We start from the raw sequence: 22,538 nt of genomic DNA, 5'->3' as shown, positions 1-22,538 counted from the left end.
ATTTAGGTGAGGCGTAATTGTCTTCATACAATATCTTGATGGGGTAATGGTCACTATCATGCAAGTCGTTTAGAGTTTTCCATTCCATTTGTTGTGCAAGTTTTGTGCTGCATATAGTTAGATCTATTGCACTTTGTGATCCATTGCTTATGTTGAAATGAGTTGGGCTGCCTGTAGTATGATATTCGGATTTTCTAGTAATTTCTCGATTATTTTTCCTCGATTATCAATCTTGGATGAAGCCCAGAGGGAGTGGTGGCTGTTGAAGTCCCCCGCTAATAATAGGGGGCTTGGAATTTTTTCTATTAGTTTTTCCAGGTCTTCTAATTCTAAAGTGCAGCTGTTTGGTATGTACACGCTGCAGATGTGAATTTGTCTGATATTGCGATGGCTACAGCTCCGTTTGCGTGGTTTCCTCTTTCTCTGTTTTTGGCAAAGAAAGTGTAGTGGTTCAGGGTAGGCTGATGGTTTTTTTTAAACTTTGTTTCTTGTATGCATAGAATGTCTGGAGTGTGTTGCCTGATTATAATTTGTAGTTCGTAGTGAGCATAGTATCCGTTTAGGTTCCACTGTATTATTGTTTTCATGTTGAATTATTTTGTTTGCTAATTTATGTGGTATCTGTGTCTGTGTCAGATGACCAATTTGTGCTTGATGTAGTTGTTTGGCTGGATAGTTTTTTTTGGAGTCGGCTAATTCTGTTTTTTATGCTTCGTTCTTTCCGATATGGGTAGATTTCCTTTAACATATGTATTAGAGCAGGAGTGTTTTCCGTATAATCTTTTGATATTTCAATTGGATGGGATGATCCGAATACATTTTCGAGGAAACTTCTCAGTTGTTCGTAGTTTAGGACATGTTTGCTGTTGGGATGTTCAATAACGTGTTTTGCTGGTTGAAGTGTTTTTTCTAGATTTTCTTTGTAATAATTTAACGATTCAGGCCGTATTAATTTTTTCTTTCCAGTAGGGGTATTTTTAGCTGTTATGGTTGTCGATGTTGTTTGAAAGTATTATCTTTTATAATTTCATAGCTTGGTCCTGTTTCGTTTAAAGATAGTGAAAGTTGTCTTTTAATTCCTGTTTTGATTATTGGGGACTTTGTTTGTGGCACGGATAGTATCTCTGATGGTAAGTCGACTGTTTCCATAATGTTTTCATGTATCGGCGGTGTTATGATTTGGGAATCAACTGTCACGGGATTTCGTATTACTTCTGTCATATGAGGACAGTCTTTGGCAATATGTCCTTCTTCTTTGCATAGGAAGCAATTTAGTTTGTCAGAGGTGGCGAAAATTCGGTATGGAGTATTTTCTATGGTTAATAAAAAGGATTCTGGTATCCTTTTTGCATCATCGGGATCTACGTAAACTTGTCGTCTGAAGCTCAAGATGTGCGAGTATTCTGGGTCTGTCATTCCTGCTTTTAAGACAGATATTTTGAAACAAAGTCGGATGTTATTTTTTTTAAATACATATTCTATTTCTGCATTTGGTATGGTTGGTGAGACGTTCGACAAAATAATGCGCTGTGCCGTGTTAGTAGTGGTCTAATTTCTATTTTGTTATCGTTTATTGTTATCGATTTGTGGTTTGTGGTTACGTAGTTGACAGTTTCTTTTTTATCCAAATATATGCAAATTCTACCGTTTGATATTTTAGAGATATATCTAATTGCTTTAGGTCCTGTGATTTTTCCAATTGCAATTGCGTATTCTTTTATAGTGATACCGTCTGCTGCCTGTAGTATTATTGCTTGGTCTTTGGATGGGAGAGATTTGGATTTTGTGGCATTTGCGTAAGATCTATTTGGCTCAGTATTGTTTCTATTTGTGTTATTTTTTGGTTCGTTGGAGGATAAGAGACCTCTGTACTCAGAGGTTTCCGCAGATTGCTGGTTATCCTTTTCTGAAGGCATTGTATTTGTGATGATTCCGTGTATATGTACACGGAATCCCTCGACGTGAGCAACTAGCACTGAGATACACAGTCACTGTTAGCCCTCACTAACACGATCACACTATGTATTACACGCGACCGAGACTTGTTGTTATACACCTCTACACGGTACGACGGTTTATCCACGACTGTGTAGAAGAATCAATTTACTAGGTAATTCTGAATAGTTCCAAATATTACATACATATCACATCTCATATGTACAAAAAATATTGTATTCCTAATATTGAATAAACATTTTGTTTTACATGTTCAAATATATATTCTTTTGCGAATATTAGATAAATATGTATTACATCTACGGAAAAAAATATTCTGTTGCAAATATTAAATAATGATTGTATACTCAGATAGCACAGGAACAGGAACGTCTTATGTACGTTCATGGAACGTCCGGTGCTGAACATTCCCAGAACGTTTTCTGTACGTTGTCTGTACGTTCATGGGACGTCCGGTGCTGGATATTCCCAGAACGTTTTCTGTACGTCCATGGGACGTCCGGTGCTATCTGGGAAATTATTATCAATGCTGATGTACGTATAGTACTTTTCGATAACACTTGGCCAAGTTGCAGCAATTTATATTTTAAAATATAATTGAATTTCAGGAAAAAGGATTTTCAAGTTTTTAATTTTTATTTTTGGAAATAAACGTCTGACGAATGAACTACAAACATAAGAAAGTTATGTTTTGTCATTTTCCATAAGGTAATATTTTTCGAAAATTATTCTCTTCGAATTTCCAACAGAAATCGTTTGTAGTCAACGGGTTAATTAGCACTCCTTCCGCGTTACAAGCATAACGTGCTGCTTGCAGTATTGCACATCTATCATTACCAGCTATGTTAATGAGTCATTAACCCCACGACGACCCACTTTAGGTGTTAGAATGAAATGGGTTGAGACCAGAGGAGGACACGAGCGATCGTTACGAATAAACTTCACCTGCAAAGGGTGACCGATCGACCAATTAACAGCACGAGATACTGTTCGATTCGAAAGTGAAACTAATGATTCCGAGATTCTTGAAATTTTAAAATCCAGGTTTCAGGAAACTGGACTTTATGTATTATAAACAATGTACAATAGAATTATTCTCACTTTCAATTCACAATTTTCACAACAAAACATATCTATTTTTACTATTAACAGCAGACATAATTAAAATTGCATTATTTAATGAGGTACTGAAATGTCAAATGTGATCTTCATACATTTTTTCAGTAAACAACGTATTAAATAAAATAACAATCTTTGAAACATGGATAACAATTTCTCCAATCGTCCTATTTCAAACTATTCAGGGTGTCTATGTATAAATTTGGACATACCCAGGGTGTCAATTCTACAACAAATTTTCAACAAAAAATTACTGTTCGATATTTTTTTTGTGTCGCCTTATTCTCAAGTATTATCAATTTTAATTTTTGTTCTGTGTTCAAACTTAAAACTATGTATATCATTCGAAAGAGCATTAAATTTCCCATCTCCCTGATGCAAAACCAAAATTTATTAATTTGTCACAATGTAAAGCTTAATTTAATTTTTCACTTGTTAAATCCACTTAATAAATTTTGGTCTTGCATCAGAGAAATGGAAAATTTAACGCTCTTTCGAATGGTGTACATAGTTTTAATTTTGCACTATAATTTGGTGAAGTTATGGCCTTTTATAGAGTGTCAAGTCGAAAACGCAGAAAAAAAATTAAAAGTGAAAATACTCGAAAATAAGGTGACACAAATAAAATGTATAAGAGTAATTTTGTGTTGGAAATTTGTTGTAGAATGGACACCCTGCCTATGTCCGAACTTATACGTAGCCACCCTGTATAAGGAATAATTTAATTCCACTGGTGGCAGGTGTGCCAAATGCTTTCCTTCATCGAGTGTATTCACTGGAAGATGAAGTTTGAGAACCACTGAGCCATTCGCTTCCCACGGTTACGGTCTGATTTTGTTCTGGAAATTTAGAATGGAACGCTCCTCTTACATGCCACATCAAAGGTACAATAAAAGTGATTTTGAATACTACACCGACGTCTCCTCGCGAGCACACCATTGTCTTCGCGAATGATAAATTGGCACGAAAATAGACGATTAATTTGTCTTTCAGTTAGCGCAGCACAAATGTTCGTGCGGCGAGTGTGGCTCGCCGCTGACAATTCGCTTGGAATTCATTTGTCAATTTTAGACGCGTTAAAGCTGTCCAGGATATGTCGCGCTTATAATGTATGTGATTATTTAGAAGTCAGAAGTGGAATAGCTGTACTTAAAAATTATTGTAAATGTGATTGTAGACCAAGTACTTTGTTAACGAAGATGGCAGAAAGAGGGATGAACTGATCCACTTTATTTAATCTTGAATAAGAGGACAACTGTGTATTTTTTTTGTTTGATAGGCAAATATTTTAAACAGATTGCAAATTCCAAAAATTAGATACTAATTTATTAAACTAATCATAGCGAGTATTTTGGAAAGGCCTAATGATAATTGGAAGGGCTTGAGGAATTTTTTTTATAGAAAAATGTAATTATTATACAGTTACGAATAAATAGTTTATAGGTGCATTTTGTGTAATAGGTATGTAAGAAAAGAAACGATTATTACATTTCTGCATGGCTATGACTAGATTGGATTTAGCACTTTGATAAAACAAACAAAAATTTATTCCTGCTGAATGGACGAAAGATTCTTCGAAATGTGTATCTTCTCTAAAATGACGATAGTTTCACTGTGAAAATGATCGTGTCATTTTTATTGGTTTATTAGACGTGATTATAAATTCTTATACCTTTCTTGTAGCATTGACACCACTACAAACATACAGGATCTTTCAAAAAGATTTCAGAATTTTGTTTTTTAATATATTCCATATATGCTATGATGTATTATATATTATATATTGAACATGTTTAATTGTATATTTTAAATAAAGTACACGTAATTCAAACATAATTGAAAGTGTCGCCACGCTGACAGACATATTTTATTATTCAATAAAAAAACATCAAGGAAAAGCATTTTTTTTAAATTTGTCCCAGCATAAATTTGTTCTACATAATCATTAACAAATTTTGTTAGGCTTACGATATGTCTCCCAAAAAGAGATATTCGAGTCCAAAGTGTTAATAAAATAGCAATTTTCATTGAAAAAAATTCCTTCGTCCATTCAGCAGATCTCGAACGACAAAAAAAGAATGCTCAATAAAATCGCAATATCACTTACTCCATTTACTGTCAGAAAACGTTTTGTTGCCTTATGAGCCAAGATTTAATACAGATGTCTGATTTAGGTTATTATTTCGATAAAAGTGATAATAAATTTGTTGTTTTAAAAAGAAAATTGACGATCCTTTTTTGCAATCGTGACTCAAAAGGCTATAAATTTATCCCTTGAGTAACTGCAATCAATTCGAACAACGAGACAACTCGTAGTTAGCAGTGAATGGGTTAACCCGTTTCATATTTACAAAGTTTGCTTGGGGACATTTCCCAAAAATTCGAGAAAGTGACGTTTCATCGATATTCGATTTGGAGATAACGAAGCATGAAAGCTACCCACCCCCTCTCGTAGCTATGTGATGTTACACACTGGACACCGTTGCACGATGGAATAACCTTGTTGCAACTTTTACGTCAATTATACGTGGCAATTAGAATACAGCAAGCCTTACCTTAAATTCAATCCAAACTTCAATCGACCCTGGTGTCAGGACTGTCACATCTACGTTTCCACATATGCGGAGCACTCGAAACACTTTCGATTATCCTCACTACAGATAGAGTCCTGCAACAGAATTTAAATGTTCTTTACGAAAATAGTATTCCCAGTATTTTATTTTTAATAAAAATAAAACTATTATTTTATAGTGTATTATACTGTTGGAGGCTCTTCTGTGAAGGGAGAGCGATAGAGAGGAAGAAGGATGACGTTGGAATGTTTAGAAGTCGGTCGGAATGGCTCATATATAATATTACACGGGACCTTTTACTTGTGAGAAATGCAGTACGCGCGGTGTTCCTCTAGCGATGAGAATAGGAAGCGCCACCGCAATACTTTATTTTATTTTTGATTGTCCCGTGGAACCACGTGGAACTAGGAAAATAAGATATTTGTTAAGAAATATTCTTCTAATAGCATTTAAAAATAGTATACTCTTTGCAGATTGTTGAAAATAGCTTTATTTTGAAATTACCAGTTTAATTTATTTTCATTTATTTTATAAAATATTTCACATATTTTCTGTAATACTTGGTGGTACATTCTAAAATAGAGAAAATTTGTAAATTAACACATGACCGTATGGACTACAAATTTACATTTTACGAAAATGCATTTTATTTTAAATATATTGCTATTAGAAGTTAATTAAAATTTTAAATAGATTGCAAATTAAAACAGAAAATTTCGAAATCCATTTAACTAATCGTAATGAAAGCATTGAGAAAATTTAAATTCAAATGAAGCAGGAGTCCTTTATAATAAAGAGTCCATTTCAGCCACAAAGCATAATTCAAGAAGGAATTGTGTTTTGAAATATTGATAGCACCACGATCAAATAGTAATCTAGGAATCAATATTACAATGTTCGAATCAGGATCCATAAAACGAGGGAATTAGTTTTGACGCTTCGTTTCAATATTAAACTAATACAGATGTTGCACACGTGGAATAAGCTGCTTCTCAAATAGATAACAGATGGAACATGGGGAATGTTTTATTGATGAGAAATCTCTTTATTCTGTGCAATAGGACATTATCGATTGATATGATGCGATGAGACGGTTCTCATCGACGTTTCATCGGATACGGTTTATCGGGAAAGAGATAATGTCACTAGAAATGAAGGAATTACCTGTTTGTCTATGACACGAGATTAACATCGCGGAAAAAAAATGTTAAACTCGTAAATTGAATAGTTCGGCGAAAAAGAGACCATTGGATAATTAATACGGAATTTAATCGAGTTTTAATAAACGGACATAAATGGAAAGTATAAATGAGTATAAATGGGATTGAAGAAATTTATACTTTTGATTACTATGTAAACACATTGTGTTTACTGTGGAAAATGTACAATTAATAAAAATACATGTACAATGTACAATTAATAAAAATACAAAAAAAAAGTAAAAAATGTACATGTCGAATTGAGTAAGCTCCTCCTTTTCGAAGTCGGTTGAAAACAATTTAAATTTTGCCGGACATCGGTAATCAGGAACCATTCTATTTTTAATTAAAAATTTTTAATTCTCAGCGTGGAATATTCCAAAAACTAGGAAAACGATGAATATAGAAAAAGCAACGGGACAGATAAAGAGCTGCAAATGGAATGTTTTCACATTTTGTTACAAATATTAAAAATCAAAAAACTGGAAGTTGATTGGAATATTCGTGGCATGTCTCTGCTCATGGAAAATTATTTAAAAAAAAAAAAAATGCCTGATTGGATTCCTTTCATTGGAACGTAAATATAAACTTTAAAGGAATTTATAGAAGAAGCCCAGCCATTACCTAAAAGACTATGGATATTCAAGCTTATCTTTCAAAGCGATTTCTATTATTTAAAATTCCCCTCATCTCGAAATTGACGTGAATTATTTAACACGCTACAGAGGCCAAGCTTCCAAATTAGGCGAAGCTCCATTCGGTTTGCAAAAAGCACCGTGTTTTCTGCTGAAAAAATCAACATGTTACTCAAGTTTCTTTACAGGGTGATAAATACACATTTTCTCTGTTACGCTGGGTAATATTGCCTCGGGGAATAGTCGTTCCATTCCGTACTTTACCGGTACTTCTCTAAACAAGAAGCGAAATCTAACAGAGAAAGTAGTCTGCGGCAACATTTTTAATGCCCTATGAATAAAAGCAACCCTAAAATCGTGGAAAAGCTCCATTCAAAGATTTACAGCTCTTGATATCCTATAATAAAATGAGTTAATCATGATTTTTCAGAAGAAACTAATTCCATTCTTCTACCTTTCTTCGAAAATTATTCTCTATCAGGTTATCGAATATTAGAAACAACACTTTAATTGAATAAAAACTTTTTTGGTATATTTTACAATTTTTTAAATATATTCAATGATATAAAAGCTTACAATTTCTTTTAAGGGAAATTTCACACCTTGGTCCTTATTAGAGGATTACCAGTCAATAAAGTTAAATATGTATTTTCAAAGCAGTATTGATTAAGTTAGAACAATCTTTGCCAACATGATCTCCAATATTCCAGAACTCCATATCACATGGATTCCAAATTTGTCTTCCTCACATGTCTTTCAGTTAAATCCTTCTAAATCCTCCTTCCTTATTGCTGACTCGCCTTTCGTTTTAGATAAGGTGTCTTCAATCTTTCCTACTATCAACTCAGTCACTATCCATCCATTTGACCAGATAAAAAGTCTCCAGTTCTTTCGTTTTAAACACCCTATACCTAAATTCCGTCGTGTTGCCTGCTAACGACTTCAAATTCTCTTTCTGTCACGTCATGCCTCCTCTATCTTCATCTTCCTCAATCCATCGTGATCTCTCTAATTGACTACTATGAGGTTGTCCACGACTCTTTTAGATTCTTCAATTATTAACGTAAATTTGATTGCATCTAACTTATCCGTAAAACCAACATGAGGTAATGTATGGGATGGACCAAGTGAGTGTAACAAGCTGTAACTTCGTTATCAGTACATTTATAATTTAGGTAAAACGATATATGCGTTTATATTTAAAGAAACAATACAACTATCGATTACACATGCATCATTAAACTTCTACAAAAAAGAACATGGTCGAAGAAATATAGTACACTTTGAATCATTCATATTTTTCCTTTGACGTTTTACTCTAAATATAGTGGTAACGAAAGTACAGGTTGTTGAACTTACTTGACCCACCCTGTAGGACAGAGATTCTTTATATCTACCACGGGGATGTATTTATATTCAAAATTTACGAGAAGGGCGAGACTCACGGTGAAACTTTACCATTGGACTCTAACTGAAGAACCTTTTCGTTTGAGTACCATGGAGCTATACACAAGTAGAACAATCACGAAAAGGTTGAGAGTCACTGCGAACTTTGTAAATGGATACTCCTCGAGAATTCCTTTCGTTTGAAGTACCATCAAGCTGTACCTAAAATCAAAATCACAAGTAAAATGTACGCTAGTACTCGTCTAAAATTTCTCGCTATCAAAACTTGAGAACCACTGTGAAACTTTTACTAATACACTACCCTCAATGCCTCTTGAAATTTGAACCACCACGAAGGAATGGATGAAGCAAAGAAGCCCAGAATCTTCCTTAAAATTTCTTTCTTTCACCTGGCTTTGACTTTAATAACACCAGCAATAAACAAGTAGTGTCCATAGTGTCCACTTTTGCAAGAGCTCTACGAATGGCGCAGGTCAGAACGACGTGTGATAGATGAACCAGTTGGTCCAGTACACGACTGCTTCCGGACGACTGACCAACCGCATTCGAGCCCTGAACCTGAAAGTAACCCTTCCCTGTACCCGACACCAGGACTGCCTGCTTGGCCACGGGGCACCCATTATTGCCCATTTGACGACGCCCATGCGACCACGCGCGATTTATCGCCACGTGTGTTTTATTGGTTACCCCGTTGGCTGCTGCCATTGACATCCATTTGGTTTTTGGCCATCTGGTAACGCCACGGGGATAAAAACGTAACTTTTCGTCGTTCTTTCTTGGTAATGAAAGGTTTATTGAGAACCATTGAGAACCACTGTAAAACTTTACAAAAAAACTCTTTGTAAAAACCTCTTTCGTTTAAGTATAATGAATACACAAAGTGAATGTTTATACACAAAGTGACAATTTTCGGAAAAGTTGAGAGTCACTGCGAAACTTTACCATTGGACTCTTAGCGAAGAACCTGTTTGTTTGAGTACCATGAAGCCATACCAAATAGAACAATTGCGAAAAGGTTGAGAGTCACTGCGAAACTTTACCATTGTACTTTTAGCAAAGAACCCTTTCGTTTGAGTACCATGAATGAAATAAAGGCATATCCAAGATAAACATGTAAGGAGAGATTTTAAACACTCTAAACACTCCAAAAAGTTGAAAGTAAGCACTCTATAAGAACACCTTTTACTTTAGTACCATAAAGATTGATTATTAGACTGCGGATCTACACAAAATGAAATCTTCACGAACGTGCCTACAAAAATTGAACCTAAATAGGAATTTATTTTATTCTGGAAATATTGTAACATGAACGTTACTTTCAATCTTTTTTATATTCTTACATATTGTTTGCATTTTGTAGCTTCTTGCACATTTAAATTTCCTATAAATGCATAATGATCCGCAGTCTATTGATTATGAATAATTTAGTAAATAGCCCAAATATTGTCTCCATTATCTCATTATCAAATCTTTAAAACTACCCAAAAAATCGTCCAAAATCCTATGTTATATTACTTGTCAAGCTAAAAGTTTACATATCTAAATGCTCGTGTAACGTCCTGACATCGTTCTCCCGTGAAATGCACGACAAAAGTTTGCGTAACGAGACTCTAATATTTCTTTTTCGAATTTAGCTGCAACAGAAGTGTCAGAGAGAATTTTATTAAATTCCCCATAAGGAACGCTTCAGAGAGGATTCCGCGCGTCTAACTGGTTTAAGCGAGGCGTCACGTTTGAAACTTTATTCACAGACCATGAAGTTACTTCTCACGGGGATTAAACTAATTGAAGTTTATTTAACGGAATAGAAGATCCGGAATTTACCGTCAGATTAGATCGATAAGATACGCGTTCGTTTCGTTTCATCGTGAATTTATGTTAACTGCGTGAACATGCGAGTTTGTATCGGGTCAAATCATGAAAATGTAATTGCCATACTGGGCAACGATCCATTTTCTGTCAGACGCACTCCGTGGAAAGGCTTCCCAGTGAATCCTGGCGAATAATCAAAAGCGTATTTTCATCACGTTCGCGTTCCGCGGAAGAAAATTACATCTGCAAGTGTACGTGACGCTAATGCTCGGAATTACATCTTAAGAAATCTACTGCGGCATTTCCTTCGAGATACGTGTATGGAGCATTTGTATATTTTCTTTCGCAAAACGACGAAATAAGCGGAAAAATTAATGTTCACTTCACGGAATGATTAATATGCGCGTAAAGTGGTTTCTAGAAAAGACTTTAGAATTTTGTTTAATGAATCAAATGGTATGGAATATACTAGTGGAGCGTTTAAATTGGAACTGATTAAAGGGAAGCATATAGTGGTGGGACTATTTTTTTCTCAAGCTCATTTTTTTAAGAGATTTTAAGATCATTGACATTTTGCTTAAATGGGATGGAATATTTTCATTTTTGGAATCTTATAGCTGACCAAAAGGCAAATTCACACATGTACACCATTATAGCACTTATTTATTTATTTTTAACTTTCTGAAACTTTTTACCTTTCCTCTAGAATATGGTATCATTTAAAAATAATAACAATTAAAAGTTTAGTTATTACATACATTTCAACGCTCTTTTGGGACTTTATTCCCAAAATCAATTTTATAAATTGGAAACAGTTCTCGTGTAGAAAACAATTTATTCTTCCAAATGAAATCACAAATATCGGAATATTATATAGAAATTAATTTACCGTCAGGTTTGTCGAATACCACGTTGAATTATAAAAACAAATTGCTCATGAGAAACAGTAATGTCATTTGTTAAACAAAATTGTAAATTGTTCTGCAACACGAAAATAAAAGCAATACGTATATATGTGCCCGTACAAATTATGATACACACGAAACAGCAAAGGTAATGGCGTACCAAACAGCAAATTGCGCGTGATTGGTCGATAAACTCTTGATATAGGTAATTATCGGCTGGCTGAATGTCGTATTTGTTAAAAACGGGGTCACTAGTTTCTAATATAGTATTAACCGGACTCACGTTGGTTTATTAAAGAGGTTTAATTGTTGACTACTCAGCCCTCCTACTAATTAAATATTTACTTAACGGACGATCTACTTTTACAAAGGTACAGCTGTGTGAACTTGGCACCCGACTTTTCAAAAATTAATTTTTTTTTACATAAAACGATAGCGTTTCGTTTGTACCTCGACCAATTAATAATTCAAAAAAATTCAAAAAATGGTCAGCACCCGACATCAAGATGTTTAAAATCGGTTTTTCCCGATTCTTTAGAATCGTTTGTACACGTTTGTACCACTTTTCGTTTCATTTGTACCTCAATAGTTTAAATTTTACAAGCAATTGTTGATCCGCGTAAGAGTGAAGTTCGTTAATTTTCAAAATATTTCAAATCTGTTTTTTCCCGATTCTTGAGAATCGTTCTTTTCGTTTGTACCTCAATAGTTGAAAATTAACGAACTTCACTCTTACGCGGATCAACAATTGCTATAAAATTTAAACTATTGAGGTACAAACGAGAAGAAAAACGTTTCCGGCGGGTACAAACGATTCTAAAGAGTCGGGAAGAACCGATTTAAAAAATCTCGATGTCGGGTTCTGACCATTTTTGAATTTTTTGAATTATTAATTGGTCGAGGTACAAACGAAATTATTGGAGGTACAATCAGGTACAAATGAAATACTATCGTTTTCTATAAAAAAAAATTAATTTTTGAAAAGTCGGGTGCGAAGTTCACATAGCTCAAAGGTACGTTAATAAACATTTTCCTTTCGATTACGGCAATATTTAGTAACGAATGATTAATCATAGATTATTATACACAAAAAGATCTGTCGAAAATGTAGAATAACATTTTTTTGTGTGAGGCTTAGTTCCCAAGGAAATGAATTTTAAAAGTGTTTAGTACGACTTGTATTACGTGTCTGACCATTACTCGCTGTTTCTACTTAAATTGGGGTTCATAAGAATTGATGGTGGTGTTTTCTACTTTAACTGGTTTTAACCAGTTGGAAATTACAAAGGAAAATACAAATGAAGTACTATTAATTAAAAATAAAGGTGAGTTCTTTTAATTGGAAGAGCAAAGCATGCTTATACAGGCTGTTCCATCTGTCTCTCACATCTTAAATATCTCGCGTGGTTTTTTGTAATAAAAAAGTATGTCAGAGAAAAAACTTTGTTTGATTTGAAGGAGGACATACTATAGTATGATCAGACATGCCATACAAGTCGTACTGAACACTTTTACTCAACGTGTCAAAAGGATCCACCTTTATTTTTAATTAATAGTATTTAATTTGTATTTTTCTCTTTAATTTCCAACTGGTTAAAACCAGTTAAAGTAGACAATACCACCATGAATGCTTATGAACGCCAATTTAAGTAAAAACAGTGAGTAATGGAAAGACACCCAATACAAGTCGCAATGCAGCCCATTTAAATAAATTTTTTTGCATTAAACGGAGCGAGCGCAACATTTCTTTCTTACGGATTTGAAGAGCGCATAAATACTGCATTATTATACAATTTTTTCCTTAAATATTATTGAAGGGGGTATTATCATCTAGAAACTTCAAAAATTCGATTTTTTTTTGCATTTTCTTATCATTTGGGGTTTTGAGAAAGTGTCTCTAAAATATTAATTTGAAATTCGTAGATCTCTCATAGTTACAGAGGCTTAAAGGGTGTTCACTAATATTAGTGCTAAATATATAGCAAACTTTAAACGCGTTTTTCTCGAAACGACATTTTTCAAGTCGGTCGCACGTTTTTCTCAAAAACTATTGGACCGACTGACTTCTGGTTTTACACACATTTCGAGAGCACCATCACCTATCTTCTGAACTAGAATTATACCGATAGCTTGAATATTTTAGTCCTGCCCTCGTATTTTAGTTGACAATTTTCCGGGAAAATTAAACCATAATTTTCAGATAGCTGCGATTCCGATAAAAAAGTTAGTACTTACTTAATTCTAGTTCAGACGGTAACTACATTCATATAAATTGAAAAAAAAATTTGTTTTTCAGTCTCAGACAACTACATAGAACCGCCACAGCCTGTGCGCTCGATTGAACGAGCGTCTTACGCCACAACCTGCATAACAGCGCATAACTTGTATAGATTTCAATGAAGTATTTCATAAAAATTTGTGTTGTTAGTTGAAATGTGTTTTATTATGCATAAAAACCGTGGTACTGTAGGTTTGATAGTTTTCGCAAAATGAATTCCTAAAAATTACTGAAAAAACAAACTTCTAGACGATAATACCCTCTTAAGTGGAGGGGCTAGCTTGGCAGACGTCTTTCCTCTGACATTGTTTCTCATCACAAAAAACACCCGATATTTAGGATGTAAGAATTAGATGCGATGTTTTGTACGTATAGTATAATTTATTATTCTACACCTCGACAAACGGCAGAAGAGAATACCAAAACCTCACTATTCCCGGATACTCGTACGTTAATCGCGACAAATCACCCAAGGGATAGCGCTACAGTCACTGATACTAAAAGAATAGCCCAGAACATGGAACTACTCGCACGTGACCCATAGCGATAAGTTTATGATCCGGCGAAAATGCGTCTGGAAACATGATTAATGCTCCGTTGAACGTTGGAGTTTCGGCAATTACTCGTAAGTCTGACAAATATTCCGCAGGATATATCGATGGCCTGTACGATTCATCATGCCACGTTGCTAGAAGCCGTTTCCTTAATTTCGATGTTAACCCGCCCTCTCGGATAATCCCCTGGAACTTCGGAATAGATAATTTCACCGATGGCGGAGTCTTCTGACCCGGATTATCCCTTCGAATGACCCTTAAACGTGAACCGACTTTCACGGGATCTTCCCGGGGAAACATTTCTGTCGATGAAGCGAATGTGCTCACAAAGAATCCAAATGGAAAAAAGCGCGCGCTGTCGTTTCAAGACGCGATCGATGGAAAACTTGTCGACGGCCACAGTTCTCCAGAAAACGTCTAGCTAACACCCCTCGGTGCCTGGAAAATAGATTATGCAAATTATGACCAAGTAGGCTTTTAGCGAAATTTCGCGTTGAATTTTTGAAGCGATTTTATTTTAACAGAACAAGAAAGAAATAGAAAGTCTGAATTTGAAATTTTTGATGTTTGAATTTTTGAGACGATTTTATTTTAATAGAACGAGAAAGAAATAGAAAGTTCGTAATAGTTTTGTCTTGTGCAATCGTGAAGATGAGTTATTTATACTTGAAGCTTATATCGAAGTGTTATTCGTTAACACTTTCAGACATGGCATCGACAATTGAGGCCGCAACATTTAAAAATTACCGACACTATCGTTTAGGGTGAATGCCCTTAACCGTTTGACTGCTAAGCAATTCTTGCAAGAACGCACGAAAACTGCGGGACATATTTTGACTTGATGTCAAAGACACACTTTTATTTTTCCATACAAATTTCAGTCCAAGTTAATCCTAAACGTTAAATTACATTACAAGGAAAGAAAGTAATTCAGGTCTGAAAGAGTTAAGTGTTTGGGGATGAGCTGGAGCTCGTAATATAAGGGACGCTTTTCTAAAGGAGTCCATTTGTGCCAAAAATAATGTATAAAAAATAGGGTAGAGTACTTATTCTTTTGTTACTATTTAGAGAAAGAGGAAAAAATTTTGTCACGATGACTACGTAGAGAGAGACTTCTAAGTATTAATTTGGAGAGCCATAAATTTGAAAGAAATCGTTGATTTGAAATTATCACAGCGTTCGAGGAGCGCGCGCTGTGATTGGTCGATAGTTTTTCGTCAATAATTCAAAAACGAAGCATCATCCGACATTTTTGCAAAGGAAATTGTGGTTCAGAATCGTCTCAGCTAAAATGTTTTATTTGGTATGGCTTCATGGTATTCACACGAAAAGGTTCTTCGCTACCAGTCCAATGGTAAAGTTTCCCAGTGACTCTCAACCTCTTTGTAAATATATTTGGATATGGCTTCATGGTACCCAAACGAAAGGGCTTCTGACAGAGAGTCCATTAATAATTCAAAAACGAAGCACCACTCGACATTTTTGCAAAGGAAATTGTAGTTCAGAATCGTCTCAGCTACCCTCCAGTTCCAATTATTATACTAATCCTAGAAGACCCTGTATATTTAAATTGGCCCATACTACCATCAAATTTCATCATGGAAATATTTGAGTACATTCTCGAATAAGTCCTGCATCCCAAATTTATGAAGAAAAACTGTAATAAATATAATCTCGATTTCTTTAACAAGTAATTAATATACACACTACCAGATATTTATACAATCAAGCAAATTAGAGTTTATTAACTATCAACCTTTTTTCTTTATTAATCATTTCATCTCATTATCTCAATTTCTATTTATGAACCTGATAGAAAAACTAGCTATTTTCTCCCGCTTCTTCCTCTAAACATAAGCAAAAATACAGTTGTCACGTTCGTCAACATACTTATTGTTTCCAATACAATTTAACGTGTATTCCGTTAAAAAACTCACGCAATACATTATACTTGCCTGGTAATTGCACAACGCCGTTCTGTCTTCTCATTCTCATCTTCTTCTCCCATTCTGGTTTCCTTTTGTTTCCCCTCGGTCTCCCCCATCGCTTCCACCTTTCTCCCATTAGGCTACTCGCTAATTGCCGTTCCTTACCGTTGCCCAGTTACGCCGAGGCTCTTTTCGCAAAAGGCAGCGACGTTTACAAATACGCTCTGAAACATTTCACGCTAACAACCGCTTAGGTAGGAAATAGCCCGTTTCCGTTGCGCAATTGTTTTAAGGCACACGACTCCCATGACCTCTCGAAAAACAGGCTAATTTCCGTGAATATTTTTTTTAATGTGAAAACTATGTTACGCGGAAAGTTGAAATTCGAATGTATGATTATGTACACACGGAATGGCTCGCGAAACTTTTACTCGAAATGTTCAACTTTTTACGTTACATAGTTTTTTGCGGAAAATATTTCCCGCTATCGGCCTGGCCTTTGGTGGGTCATCGTAGCCCACAAAAATAATTCCGGGATTCGTGCCGATGTAATTCAGAAACCCGTACACGTGCTATGTTTCTTTCCATTCATAGTTTCAACCCCGACTTGGTCCCGGGGACCCAGGAGAAATTATTTTTCCTTAACACGGAGAAGTGGGTTAGAGCACCGGATCTGGCAGATCTCGTATTCCCTCAACTCTCGGTTAGCTTTTAGCCTGCGATGTTGTTATTTGCATAGTTCGCTTAATTTTCGTGTGATAAGAGTGCCCGCGTCACGCGATCCCAGGTGTATCGTTGTTGCAAATTTCTTTAATACTGCCACTTCTGATTTCTCTCCCGTTTGTTCTATCTCGCCGGATACTTTTTATTACGTTCTAACAAAGTAGCTCGGAACTTCCAGACAGTCTGACATGTTTCAATTTGTCTCTCGAAGTTTCTCGAAATTCCCACGTAATAAATGTAATTATACTTTTTCTAAATAGATACCAGAAACAGTAATATTAATATTCATGTGATTTTAAGGGGTCACACCACTTTGATCGTTTCAAAAGATCGAATTTTTTTTCGTTTGAGGTTTATGTCTTTCTGGTGAAATACGTAAAATTTTCTTATCATATTAATATTTGTAATTTTTATGTAACTTCAAGTACTATAATTTTAGGCTGAATTAGTATGTTTTATTTTAGAACAACGCCATTTTATTAAAAATGCATGTTTTTAATAACATCTATGTATTTCATTAGCTTTAGGACTAAGGAAACTACTTAATTTTGTTTCACCTTTCTAAATTGAATCTGGTTTGAGTTATTATGTCCACTGCAAAACGATTTATTTTTGGAACGTTCTGCGAAATCTCCTGCCAATTCGCCATTATTATAAAAAATGAAAAAATAAAAAATGATTTTCTAGTTGAATGCTTATACAATACATTAACGTACTTCAATGTAAACAAAATCTTTTTATCGCTTCAATAAATATTCTTGGAAAAGAATTCCACGTCAAATCGGACAGTTTCAACAATTTTTGTTTTTGATTTTCTTAATTTTTTGTTATTTTTTAGTACCCCTCAAAAGAGGTTTCCTAGGAAGTTTTGAGATATTTTTGATTACTGGTTCAAAAAATATGGAATATTAAAAACAACCGTTCTTTTTTTCGACAACCGATCAAACAACCGATCATAACTTTCTTAACGATGATCGAAATTCAATTGTTTTTTTTTTCAAAATTTTCATTTCTAGGTAACCTTTATATAAAAAAATACAAAAAAGATATTTAGAGTGTTTTTAATCGAGATTTGTGAATTTTAAGTTTTTAATCGTGTTTTTAAAACTGTGTGTATCCTTCAATTTTCTAGAAAATTTTCTGTTTCAAACTTTTATTCATCCTACAACTTCTAAGTCCGGTACGGTAGCGGGCCTTCCAAAATTACTATTTTTTCTAGATTTTTAAAAATTAAAAAGTTTTTTTTCGCTATAAATTATTATCAGTACCGATTTTTGACACTATACTTTTTTTTTTGTACTTATTATAAATTGATTTCGATAAGTAAATGATTTCAGTAAGTAAAAGTTAATTCTATTAATGAGCAATTATAACAAACGATTTTATTTATTTTCGGGTTCTTTTAAAAATTTTACATGAACGATTATTTTGTGAATAATCCAAATTCAAAAAAACCAAAAACCAAAATTTTTTAAACAATCCGATTTGGCATGGAATGCTCTATACACAGTAGAGGAATTCTTGGGAAACGAATGTTATTTTAATAACAAGAAATCTGCCTGAAATATATATTGAGATTTATGAATTTTTTAAAAAAAGAGTCACGAATAAAGTCGAATTTTCACATTTGTCATTCCACAAATGGAGGAGCGTGTTTTAGATAACGCCAGCGGTATTCACTCCGTCTGCATTTCAATAATTCATCACAATGGAAAGTTAATGTCGTCTGCGATTAAAACAGCTGCACCAGCACATCGCTCAGAGACGTATAATATATTACCGCACTACAAGATATCGTAACATCAATTATTCGTCATCCTGCGGCTGAATCTTGCTATTTGTGAAAAGGTCATATTTATTTTCTGCTCGCCACTGCCTGGATAACAGACATCTCTTCCACAATTTTAATATATCTACACATTATTATCCATATATAGATCAATATAGATGCATCATATTATTTGCTTGTTCCTTCATTTTATAAAGGTGCGTAATCTGTTTTACGTACTATACCTACGACATTTTTGCAAAGGAAATTGTTGTTCAGAACTGTCTCAGCTACCTCCCATTTCTGGTTCTTATACTAACTCTGCGCCACGCTGTATACTGTCAGTCTCATAAGTATTCGTAGCCTCTATATCTATCGAAGATATTTGTCTAAATTAAAGGATAGGTTTGATGTTTCCAAACAAGTCCTTCATTACAAATATATATGTATTTATTATGTTACAATTATTTGGGAACGTAAAAGCTGTCATTTAATTTCGACTTTCTTCAACTGACATAAAGAATACGAATATTTATGGAACTGACTGTAGATATATGTTAACTTGAATACATCTATATATATTTATAAAAATAACAGGAAAGGCAGTATTCTTCTTTTTATGTGTGAAGATTAACACACTATAATTTCATTATTGTTTATAAATATTTAGATTACGGTACAGGATCTTCGTTTTAGAAAATAATTCTGGATTATGTCGTAAATGTACGTACGTATAACATTGGGAGTATTTATTCGAGATGGGAGCTCTTAACGTAGACGATGTACATTTCGCAACGTTTCGTATAAATTAACCATAAAATCGAGTAAAGTGTCGAACACTTCATTGGCTTATTATTTTATTTTCACAAAATACTCGAAAACATGCGACATAAATTTACGTTACAAACGTGTCACCAGCCCCTCCTACTAAAGTGTGATGTCATGAAAGTAGAGGGTAAACGGAATTTCCTATCAGCGTCGTTTCAATGACTATGATTGATTGACGTCTATTTAAAAACTCGTTTATACGCTGTCGATCACACCGTAGGGCTCCCGAGTTCTTGAAATGCAAGTTCTTCTTTGTCGTAATGAACTATAAATACGAATAGTTGCAAAACGTGAATTTTACTTTGCAATATCGTGTGTATGAAGGAAAATTAAACCACGAGGAATAGCTTTGGGTAGGTTCCAAATATTTGTTACAAATAAAAAGTTTGCCACAATTTTTTTCTAATAGTTTCCAAAATATCGAAAATTGGTATTTTTAAGTTTATGGGTCAATCAACCTAAAAAGTTCTACAAAAATCTTCGAATGATATATTAAATACAACAATCATTACAGCTAGTATCTCCACAGATGAAGTAGCATGAACTTTTTATTGAACAATAAATAACAAATGAAAACAAATTTCTTCTGGATTTGACTAGAATAACAGCAGTTATACATTGATCACAAACACACAGACTTTCAATTTTATATTTAATAATTCTATGAATTTTTAATACTTCTATTACATATATATACATATAATAATTTACAGCCCCTATGAAAGCAGTGCTTAGTTGGAAAGCCATTTGCACAATTCAATTGGTTGTTTAAAAATGTAGAAGTTTGTTACATTTTGCTTTTCTAATAGTTTCTACAATATCAAAAATACATTTTTATTTTCAATTTCATGGGTCGTTTTCATTCAATATGGACGCCTATATAATCCACCAAAACAATTCTATAAAAATTTTCAAATGACACATTAACTATACCAATTACACTAGTTTAAAAATAAAAAAAAAATGTACATTCAATGGCACAATTTTGTTCTTATATATTTTGGCCTGCCAAACTGGAAAATCGCATTTAAAAAATGTTTCTATGGATAGGTTTTTTATACGAATTTTTGAATTTCTTTTCGATTTTTTTCTAACATACCTTCACATTTTAGACCATACATCGAGTTAGAAACATCCGATTGGGTCGCGCAAGATGCCATATTAAAGGTAATCGAATTTTAACAATTTGTTTCTAACATTGTTTTCCAATCGGTTCAATAGCTTAAGTTCGATATTTCGGCTAAAATAGAACACAAAAATTTCTTCCATTGTCATGCAAAAATAGAAACTGTGAAATTATGTCCAGTTTCTTATTGTTTACGTATAGATTGCACTTTTACGAAGAAAACAAGCTTTCGTTGAAGAAAATCTATGGATAAATACCGGATCTATGAACAATTAAATAAAGGTGCAAAAATTCCAATTTTATTCCAACGTTTATTTAATTCATTTCGATTAGAAATAATTTTGGCCTTTGCTTTGTCTTCTGTTCCTGTTTGTCTTGTTCCGTTTCTCTGATATTAACCAAATGTAGTCTCCTAAAATTACAGTTAGTATCTCTAGAAATGAAGTAGCATAAACTTCCTATTGGACCATAAAGAGCAACTGAAAACAAATTTCACCTGGATTTTATCAGAATAACAGCAGTTATAAATGGATCACAAACACACAGACATTCAATCGTATTTATTAATTCCGAAGCCCTATTATTTGCACGTACAAAGTGACCCTCGTAAACGAATAGATTGTAAAGTAATAACAATTGCGAGCGGAAGCGTTCTCGCCAATTTACTCGGCGATATTGGAAATATTACGTGGGTGGGTCTGTGTAAGAATTCATTAAAACTTCAGTCACCTTGCGTAGCTGTTTTACACAGAAGTTGGACAGTAATCGTTAACCGTGTCGAGGCAGACGAGGCTCTTATGAAAGCCGGCATTGTTAGCTACGCGAACGTCATGATACACTGATACACATAATTCAAGACACTAGGATTTATGGATAGCACCCGGAGTGCCCATTATTATTTATCGACGTTCGTCCAGTGGCTGGTCGTAGATCAATGCATAAAGTATTCGCTATCGGAATCAGTGTCACGTTATTCCTCCCATTGTCTTCATGGCTCGCGAGCTTCGAATTATTTTAGTTTCAATCGCGACACTATTTGAATTATACAATTAAAAATTATACAATTAAAACCAATTCAGAATGTAGACAATAATTAAAGTATTGCCAACCGGGGTTAGTCGCAATACTTTTCCACTTTGACATGTTGAATACTTGTAAACATTTCTATGAGAACATAATCTAACGTTTGCCGTGGTATTTATTTTATAACGTTGTCGAGAATCATGAATTATAACCGAATTTATTGTCTTTAACATTTTATCTTCAGAACAGGATTGGTGAGGTATTTAAGTAACTATTTTTATTTAATATTCATTTATTATTATCTATCTATCTATATTTATTGATAAATTTAAATTATATGTGTAGGAAATAATGTAGGGAAGGAATAAGGATATATGTTAAAATATGTTTATTGGAGAAAATAAAAAAGAAAGGATAGGAAAAATTACACAGTCTCGACTCAATGGTTCTCGCAAAAACTGAACTGATTCAAAACGACGCCGACGCGACGCAATTTTCGCTACCTTCTTTGTGGACGCCGCTGTCGGCTTTCGATTCTTTTAAATCGATAGCTTATGTTAGTCTAAATAATATAATCGCGCTCGCCCATTGTCCGCTTCACGCAGTGACACACATACACACACGCGCGCGCGCCCGTATTTAATATAATTGTAATCAATTAATTGAAATACATAATATGTATGATTTTATGAATAAATATACAG

The 22,538-nt window shown here is 34.1% G+C and overlaps 1 protein-coding gene across 2 annotated transcripts in view; it reads right to left on the bottom strand.

Annotated features, from left to right (window-relative positions):
- Window positions 1–22,538, bottom strand: part of LOC128892957 (uncharacterized) — a 628,453-nt gene that overhangs the window by 545,940 nt on the left and 59,975 nt on the right. Inside the window, exon 2 of one of the 2 annotated variants that reach the window (XM_054153641.1) lies at window positions 5,631–5,743. The exons of the other annotated variant lie outside the window; for it this stretch is intronic. The gene's annotated coding sequence lies outside the window, so the exon portion shown is untranslated. The remainder of the gene's footprint in view (window positions 1–5,630; window positions 5,744–22,538) is intronic. 2 annotated transcript variants of the gene reach the window in all.

This window comes from Hylaeus anthracinus, unplaced genomic scaffold, assembly GCF_026225885.1.
Source record: "Hylaeus anthracinus isolate JK02 unplaced genomic scaffold, UHH_iyHylAnth1.0_haploid 2, whole genome shotgun sequence".
Classification (NCBI taxonomy): Eukaryota; Metazoa; Arthropoda; class Insecta; order Hymenoptera; family Colletidae; genus Hylaeus; species Hylaeus anthracinus.
This window is presented reverse-complemented; position numbering and strand designations above follow the sequence as displayed.